Source organism: Onychomys torridus, chromosome 10 (genome assembly GCF_903995425.1).
Source record: "Onychomys torridus chromosome 10, mOncTor1.1, whole genome shotgun sequence".
NCBI lineage: Eukaryota > Metazoa > Chordata > Mammalia > Rodentia > Cricetidae > Onychomys > Onychomys torridus.
In genome coordinates this window covers 19,285,027-19,294,990 of record NC_050452.1, presented here as the reverse complement: position 1 = coordinate 19,294,990, position 9,964 = coordinate 19,285,027, and positions in this window count along the sequence as shown.

Here is a 9,964-nt window from a genome sequence, read left to right as displayed (position 1 = left end):
TCAAATGGCATAAGCAGATTCTACATCCTTAGATGATCATATAATGAGAGCCATCATATGAGTTTATTTCTCACAGTTCAAAATGTTTATTATTATGCTGATTTGGCATTTGGCACAATTTTAATAGCCAGAGACTCAATAAGAGCCAGCAGTGAGTCTTCATAAATAACAGCTGTAGTCGTGTTAAATAGAGGCCACTGACTTTATGGGAAGCCCTGCTAATGAAGCATTGAAGAGTTTAAATAGAGAAAAATGTTGGAGGATCCAGGCCCCACCAGGCATGAATCTTCTGACAGTGCTGGGCCCCAAGGAACAGAATAATTAGAGACACAGGCCTCCCACGCTGAGTGGAGCCATGGGGCTTCAGGAAGACTCCCTCCCCCTTTTTTCTAACTAGTGTGACTGGTTTCAATTGCACCCGTTTTATAGTTTACTTTACATGTGATCTGTAAATTTATTTTTGTAATTGTCTAGCAGCTGTAAGCCTAAGGATGTGCAGTGTTTTTATTTGCATATGTTTAAGTAAAATTATAATAAAAAGAATTTTATATTGAGGGTCCATGTGAACAGTTTCTCTTTTAAAATACATCAACACATTACTCAAGACTGGAATATGCTGAGTGTTTCTAAATGGTGTTGTAATTGGAAATGGTCCAGAAATCTTGACTGGAAGCTGGGGCTGCCCGAAAGAAAAAAAAAAAAAAATGTAGCAGAGCTGGCAATGGGGACTCTGTGCACAATTCAGGCCAGTTCTGCCTCTGAAAGCACACAGGCAGAGTTACTGGGACGGCATGAAAGAAATTCTTGTGCAAAAAGGGCAGTGGCTTCATTTCCAAGTGAGAGGCCACATTTGAGAACTGTGAAGATAGGCTCCAAATCCACTTACAGTCTAATCATTACAGTGGGATTTTGACGTTTACAGATATGCTCGAGAGCCACTGTTTGAACTGTGACAGAGCTGAATTCAATTAGTGAACTTAACAAAGCGTTTGATTTGCCAGAGCTGTGAATGTGTACTTGCAAAAACAAAAAAATCAAATTCAAATCTGCTTGGGAGAGGGAAGAAGGGGAGGGAGAAGAGAGAATAAGAGGAAGAGAAAGAAAAGGGGTGAGAAGATATGGGGAAAGTAAGAAAGAAGAGAAGAAAAAGGAGATAAGGGGATAGAAGAAGGGAGAGAAAGAGGAGAGAGGGAGAAAAGAAAGGAGAAAGAAGAGGAGGGTAAAGATGAGGAAGAGGAGAAGGAGGAAGAGAAGGAGGAAGAGAAGGAGGAGGAAAATACTGAGTACAGGTGATGCAGCAGCTGAAGTCTAGAAGCTGCCCACCACCACCCCCCCGGCATTACCAAGAGCTGATTTGTCCTCTTGTTTGAATTGTCTTCTATGCTGTCTCCATTTCAGGTAGAATACACAACGTGTGCTGCCCTTTAAGCACACACACCCTTAAATTTTACAAGTTCCATACTATTGGGAGAAAGAAAAAAGAGTATATCTTTAGATGGTTCAAACAAGTCTAGCCCTGCTTGTCCCTGTCTCAGAGGCATTATGGTCACATCCTTGCACGGATGAAGATGCCGGCTAGACCTTGTCTCTTGTTCCAAGCAGCAGTTCTGCCTGAGAAACTGGTGGGTAGAAAATAAGTGGGTTATCATTCTCTAGCAGAAAAATCAGGTTAATGCTAGTTATCAAAAAGAGATGGATACTGAGTGGCAAATATTTAAGTGTCCTTTTATATCACCATATAGCTGTCAATATATATCACTTCACAAACCTCTAAGTATGATCATCAATAGGCTTCTAATGGACAAACTATAGTACTGTCTTTGAGGGACATGGAAGAAATAGTTGAATGCAATTATATGGGGTATAAGATATAGGTTACAATAGAAATACTTGAAAAAGTATTTCTCAAAGGATACTAGAGAGTCTGGTTTCTGGTCCATAATGTTGGAGCCCAGAAGTCTTTCCTCTTACAGTGAAAAGCTCAAGCAGCAGAAACAAACACTGCTTAGACTGTATTTCAGAGAAGTTCACAACGCAGACCTCTGTTCTCCAAATAAAATAGAGAGATAAGTGGATATGCAGAATTAGAATTTATTGGAGCAGAAATCTACCTTCCAACTTCCATGGGAACTGAGCGCATGTAGTAAAACATCAACTGTAACTGTCATTGCTGGAGGGAGTGTGTGGGCAAGTCAGGCATCAGCAACTCCAGCTGGACTCTGTCACCCAGGGGTCTCCTAGCTTTTATGATTTTACTTTCTGAAGTTGAACCCAGTTTCTGCTTCTAGCAAAGGGAAAGAAATAGGAGATATTGTGAAATATTCCAGAATATCCTCTTTTCCTTCTAACAATGCCTGCCCTTAGAAGATCCTATTTAACCAGAGCTTAGCCTACTGCAGTATATTTAGAAATAACTGCTTTGTGGGAAAAGAATACTCAGGTGCACCCTCACAATTTGAAGACAGAGCAAACAAGCATCAGAGCTAAACCAAAAAAAAAAAAAAAAAAAAAAAAAAAAAAAAAAAAAAAAAAAAAAAAAAAAAGATGCTTACTTTTCAGGAATTTAAAACACCCGTGGTTGACATGGAAAGGATCACACGGGATAAGAATAATAACCCATGGGCACTAGAAGCAAAGAGGTAGAAATCCCCAAAAGGAGCTAAAAAAGAAACACTAAAGATCAAAAAGTGTGAACAGAAATGAAGAATGCCTTCCATCGGCTCATTGGCAGGCAGAACAAGAGAAAAGAACAAGTTTAAGGATGTCTTGCAACAAAAAAAAACAGAGTAAAGAGACTGAAAACAGTTCAAGAAAATTCAGCCAATTAATTGGAAGAAAAACCATGAAAGTTATGCACCATGAGAATTTAAGAAAGAGGGAAATAGAGAGGTGGAAACAAGGGAGTGATGGACACATGGCTTGAAGCTGAAAACTGAGAATTTCCCCAAACTAAAGTCAACAGAACACAGATTCACAAATCTCAGAGAAACAGAAGAGGAATAAATTCCAGGACAAAAGAAAAAAAAAAAAAAGTACCTAGCAGAAAAAGCAATCCCAGCAATTATGAGGCAGAAATAGTTCAAGGTCATTCTTGACTGCATAACTAGTCAGACACAAGCCTAGCATGCAGGAAACCCCATTGCAAGGAAGGAAGGAGAGGAGGAGGAGGAGGAGGAGGAGGAGGAGGAGGAGGAGGAGGAGGAGGAGGAGGAGGAGGAGGAGGAGGGAGGAAAGGAAAAAAGGGGGGATAAAAATTTCACAGAATGCCAGAAATGGTGGTGGTAGGACTTTTCCCATGAAAAAGAAAACAGAAAAATTATTCAACATCTTGGAAATCATGTAAGAAGGGTGTTGGGAATCACAACTGTGTGTCACACCAGCAATATTTTGGTTGGTAAAGGATCCTAAGAACCCTCTTCCAATAGAAGAGGAACCTAGAAAAAAAAAAAAAAAAAGAAAAGAAAAGAATTCCTCCAAAAGAGTTCCCTGTGTAGGGTAAACCAGAAAATTTCCCAGGCTTCAACTGCTTCCTAAAAAGCTTGTCGACACTACGTAATCTGATTCCAAGCCTATGATCCTCTTGCCTCTGTCAAAAGTCAAAGTAACTTCATTGTGATTGAAGATATAAAAATATATTTAATAAACTTAGTAGAGCTCAAGTATACAGTACTTATCAAGTCTACAGTGGTGAACAGTGATTCCCCAAGCCTAGGTAATAAATATATGTTTTAAAGTATATTTTTTAAATTAAGGAAAAATAAAGATTTCCCAAGGCAAACAGAAGTTAAGGAATTTGTTGCTAGTAAACTCCAGTTACTATGTCACCAAATAAGTGAAAAATATATTTGCATATTTTCTTCACTGATCTAAATGAATGCTACTGAACTAGTTAACTGATTTAGTCTAAAAGCAAGCCAGTACTTGCATGATAGGTGATCCTGTGATCAATAATAAATGCAATCTCTAACGAAGCAAGGGACTGGTTACTTGACTGCTCAAAGGTGGACCAGAGATGGCCGGAATAATGAACCACATCTAGTAAGTTTATGTAAAGGGTAGAGCGAAAGACCAACAATCAGCTCAGGGCCCAGTGCCTACAACTGTCAACAGGGAAGTCTCCCCTGTTCCCAAATGCTAGTGAACCTTGTGTAGCCTCTTCATTGGATTGTGGTGGAAACCAGGTGCTGAACACTTCAAGAACCCCACAAAAGGTTTCTTTCTTGAACATATCATGAGAGTAGGAAATAATGTTATCAACAGAGCTATAAAACAGGAATTTGGAGCCCTAAAACAAAGAGATTTCTGACTTTTATGCTTGGAGCCAAAGAGAAGGCATTGCATTCCATAACAGAAGCTAGTGTCTACCTAGCAGGTTCTTAAGTAGGAAAGAGTATACTGAAAGGTTAGGGATATCCAGAAAACAGTTGAGAAAACCAAGGAAGCTTCCAGGCACACTTAGTATGTGGGAGCTCAGTGTCTTTGCTGGACTGTGCTATATGACTGAGCCTAGCCTGGAGGTGGAGGGACATTGAGAGATGGAGAGAAACTCACCTTCTACATATGGTTTAGTGATTCTTTTTTTAATTCATCTGATAACCGTCACTACATACTACAGGTGTGATGTGTGTTGACTAGCTAATATTTAGAGGTGATTGAGGTGGTAATTGAGGTATGGAGAATGGAAGTGATAATTAAACAGGCATAGTAGGCCTTTATTGATGGATCCCACATCCACAGATTTAACCAACTGTCCATCAGATATATTCAGAAGAGGGCTAGAGAGATGGCTCAGCAGTTAGGAGCACTTGATGTTCAGTTCCCAGCACACATGTTGGGTAGCTCGCAACTGCCTGTAACTCTAGCTGGGATGCCCTCTTCTGGCTTCCACCAACACCTGCACTCATTTGTACATATCTACCCATGATGACACACAGCACACATGCAGGTAGTAATTAAAAATAAAATAAATAAAAATATCCAGAAGAGAAATTGCATCTTCACTAAGCCACACAGACATTTTCCTCATTATCCCTTAACAATGTTCTAGGTGTTGTAAGTAATCCACAGATGATTTGAAGTGCATTGGAGGAAGTATATAGGTTCTAAGAATATCAGTACACCTTATTATAAAGAGGAAACACAAACATAAGATTTTTGTACTGTGGTAGTGCCTTAGAATCAATCCTATATGGATACTGAAGGTCATCTAAATATGTAACACATTCCAAGTGTTCAGGGGTTTCTGTTAGAAAACAAAGATTCTCTGGGCAATTTGGTGGGTTTCATGTGTCTTTAGTTAGGCAAACTTAAATCAGTACCAGCTGCAAAGGATCGATAGTACCGTGGAAGTCACTATGAGCTGAAGTCTCTGAGCAGTCTCATCAAAGTGATGGCCTGGAGATCATCACTTCAAAACTCAAAGGCCTACTTCCCCTTGGTTTTCAGTGCCCCCAGTCTACGCACTTACTAGTGACCATTTTCTGCATCACCCACATCTTCTGCTTTTGCTTCATATTCATGACTTGCTTGTTGTCATTGTCCTTTGTATCCCAAATACCTGAACATTTGGATTCCATGTTGAGGTGGTTTGGGGCAAAGTCCCAACTCTGTGTGCCATTTGGGCCCTAGGTTCTTGTGAAACAAGTACTCACTATCCCAGCCCACATCTGCAGCCTGGTATCTGAGATCAGGAATGATCAGAGCAGTAGGTACTTTAAATTGTCACTTACAAAGAGAATACCAGCCACCCTTAGATTCCATCATTGCTCAAGGAGCTGATGATATCCAGAAAGTGTGGGAATGCCATAAAATATTTGAAAGTTCCTTAGCCTTACTGTGGATTGTTTTGGAAACCAAGCAGCTTGGGGTCAAAGGGACAATTCATACAAGGAAGACAAGTGCCTGGTTCTACCAAAAATCCACATGCCATTGACTCACCATCAGCCCACCTGGAAAAACTCTCCCATTCTTACACTACTTTCTGAAAACTCTGCTCATTTGGGGATTTGCAAAAAGGAACAACATTGCATCTTCTGCTGTGGCACACAGTAAGGTCTGATACCTTGCTCTTTGGAAGATCAGGTGCTAAGAAGCCACCAGGATGTAAATCTTGTGCCCGAAAACCATGAAGCACCTGAAATCTTTTATCTCTGTTTGATACACAGAGTCCCTTCTCTATGAGACTACTGTATCTGCCAGGACTGTCCCAAGAATTCAAAGCAATCTCCTTACAGCACTGCCAGACCAATACACTCTGACCAATTATTATATTTCATAATAATTGTTTTCAAAAACATTTCTACCCATAAGCATCAATGTCTGTGATGCTCACACATTGGTTTAGTTTATAATATATGAAAATGAATCCCTGGAAACCCAGCAAGCTTTTGCAACTGATTTTGAAAAACACCTGAGTCATCCATTCGATTATCTGAGCAGATGCTGCTGACTTTTGGCATCATAGCAGAAGGGATGAGTCCCTAAGGTGTGTTGTAATCAGGCAGCCTGTGCAGCAGGTCAGCCCAGGGAACAGTAACTCTCAACCCCAGGCATGTATCAAAAGGGTAAGCGGTAACAGAGCTGTTGCTCTGTCGACTGGTCGCCTGTTCCAGAGCAGAACTTTAATTAGTGGCTCCCTTAACAGCCAGGCCTGCTCTGTGAACATCCATAAAAAGCCATCTGAACATGATGGTGGCTTCTCTCACTCATTAGCTTTAGTTAATGGTCAATCTTCATCCTGAACCACAAAAATTCTGCTTACTCTAATTTCAGGTGTAAGTGGCTTTTGTTCCCCCTGGCTCTGGAAGAGGAACGTTTGAGGTCGCTTCCTTCTCTGCCTCACATCCAGAGTTCATGTTGAATGTGCTTTTGTCAAAGTCGTAAACTAAGTGAAGGCCGCTCTTTTTTTTTTTTTTTCATTTTTCTTTATTAAGAAATTTTCTACTCACTCCACATACTATCCACAGATGCCCCCTCCTCCCTCCCCCCAGTCCTCCTTCCCAAGCCATCCCGCATCCCCACATCCCTCAAATCGAGGTCTCCCATGGGGAGTCAGCAGGGCCCAGCACACTGAGTCTAGGCGGGTCCAAGCCCCTTCCCACTGCACCAAGGCTGTAAAGGTGTCACACCACAGTCACCGGATTCCAGAAGCCTGCCCATAGACCAGGGACAGATCCCGGTCCACCTGCCTGGGTGTCCCCCAAAAACAGATCAAGCCAAACAACCGTCTTGCGTATCCAGAGGTGAAGGCCGCTCTTACTTATCTAGGCCGAGACCTTCGACAAACAGAAGAACACACAGATGAGAGCCCTCTCTGCATTCCCTGCTTTTCTTGCTCTACTCCATGTGCAGAGAACATGAAATCACAGAGGCCTTCTTTCTCCTTGGAAGCGTCTTTGCACTCTGCCAGCCACAAGGACAAGCATGTTGGCAATCAGGCATATCTCTTCTCTGCCATTCTGGTCTACCTTCCCGCTGTGTGCCCAACAACTTCCTTCTTGCCAGGGAAATTCATAAGATGTGCATTCATTCCATGTAGCTGCTTGCCAGACCCCATAGGAACATTTCTGCTCGTTGACCATGATTTTTTAGTCACCTTAACTTCATTCTGTATTTCATGTCTGTAACAGGAAACTTAAAAGGTCTTATTAATGAAACCAAACCTGCGGCCAGGTATTGGGGTGAATGCTGGAAGATCAGAGAAGCAGAACAAGCCACAGCTATCTCACCTGGACAGTTCCTCAGGTGATCCTGTTTCCTCAGGCTGGAAGCTTCTGAGTCCTCCTCCACATGAATCTCAGCTGAACTGTGTTGCTCCAAAGCCTGAACACTTAACCAACCAAATGCTTAACTAACTACATGCTTTTCCTTTACTAGTTCCTGATCCTCACGCCTTATATACCTTTCACTTTCTGCCCCCACTCCCTGGGATTAAAGGTTGGGTTTCTGGGATTAAAAGTGTGGGTCACCATGCTTAGCTGTTTCTAAAGTGGCCTTGAACACACAGAGATCCACCTGGCTCTGCCTCCCCAGCGCTGGGATTAAAGGCGTGTGCTACCACCGCCCAACTTCTGTTATGGCTTGCTCTGACCCATTTTCTAGCCACCATTTTTGGCTTTGTTTTGGTGGCTGTCTGTTCTCTGACCCCAGATATGTTTATTTTGGGGAACACACAATATTTCAGGGAACACAATACCCACCACACATGTCTCACCATACGATTTTTAATCTTAATCCACAAATGCCAATGCCCTCAGTTCCTTATCTTGCTTTTCCTGCCAAGAAGTTCTAACTCCTTGGTTCCATGTGTTCAGGATTCTGTGTCCCATCAAAGTATCCTCCTTCAGCCGTGCTTCCCATTGGTTTGATCTCTCATAAAGTGGCAAACAAGCCTGGAATCCCGTTATAACCGGGCACTAGTGTAGGACATACAGATGAGAAGCAAATGAAGAAGGCTCAGAAACTGGCCTGAAGGGCCATACAATCTGTCCTAGTTCCTGTGTCACCATTGTGCCCCCGCTCTTCTGGGTGTGTGGTCTGAGTGAGGAAACTGTGTAGTGTTAGCTGGACAGACAGCCACATTAACTGAATTTCCATAAGAAGCCAGGAATTATCTACCCTGTCCAGATGGCAACTGAGCGGAAGTGAAGCTCAGCCCTTCCTCCCGTTCCCTCCTTCCCCCCCTCCCTGCTTGCTTTGCTTCCTTCCCAAGGGGTCTTGTTAGGATCCTCAGCACTAAGGATGAATGAAACACCCCTCAGCCATTTAGTAAGATGTGATTTCCTAGGTGAGTACTGACACCCTGGAGCTATGAGAAAGTAGAGTGTTATAAGGCTGTAATAGAGACATAAACCATGCCTGGATGGAGAAGCAGAAGGTAAGTTTAATTTTGCCTAAGGGGACAGGAAAGGTGACCCACCTTTCAAGGCAAAGGTGAACCCTGCTTAGAACCCACTTGCACTGCTGTTGCTCAGGGCTACCCCGAAGCTGATCACACATTCTCAGCCTGGTCACTAAATATAACTGTGCTGCAGCTGACTGATTTAACTCCTGAATAAAGAAAGAGGGGGGAAGGAATAAACTGGGTTAAAATCCAACACAGGGACTGCAATGTAGCACCCCTATTCCTCAAAACAGAGAGTTCCTAACCATTGTCAATTCTTTTTCCTTTTGAAGACATCTGAACCCCTGCAACACTGGGTAATTGCCCCATGTTTTAAAGCTAGACTTGACAGGGTTGGATGAGACTCATGTCACCTTACTTTCTGACCAAGATCCTTCTGCTGCTGTCCTTCACTCTCTAACATAAATGACAAGGTAGGGAGGGCAGGGAAAGAGAAGTATAATGAAAATAGAAGAGAAAGGAAAGGTGGGAAGCAGGGAGGAAAAAATGGACCACAGGAATTTACTGCATTGGCAAGAGATGAATGACAAATTCCTTCTGCGGTAGCAAAGTCCCCTCTATTTAGTTGCTGGCTACGGGGAGGTATTATTGTAAGGGGTTATTGTAAGAGGGTAATGCTTTAAGGGGGTATTATTCTAAGTGGAGGTATTGCTGTAAGTGAGTATTGTTGTAAGGAGGTATTGTTGCAAGGGGGTATTGTTGCAAGGGGGTATTGTTGTAAGGGGGTATTGCTGTAAGGGGGTATTGTTGCAAGGGGGTATTGCTGTAAGGACCTAGTGTTGTAAGGGGTTATTATTTTTGTAAAGGGGGATATTTTTGTAAGTGAGTATTGCTGTAAATGGGTATTATTATAAATGGTTATTGCTATAAGGTGGTATTGCTGTGAGTATTGTGAAGAGGATATTGTTGTAAGGGGTTATTGTATAAGGGGGTGTTGTTGTAAGTAGGTATTGCTGTAAGGGGATATTTTTATAAGGGGAAATTATTGAGGAGATATTGTTGAAGGCAAGGTATTGTTGTAAGAACATATTGGTATTGGGGGGGGTTGCTGTGACAGACCTG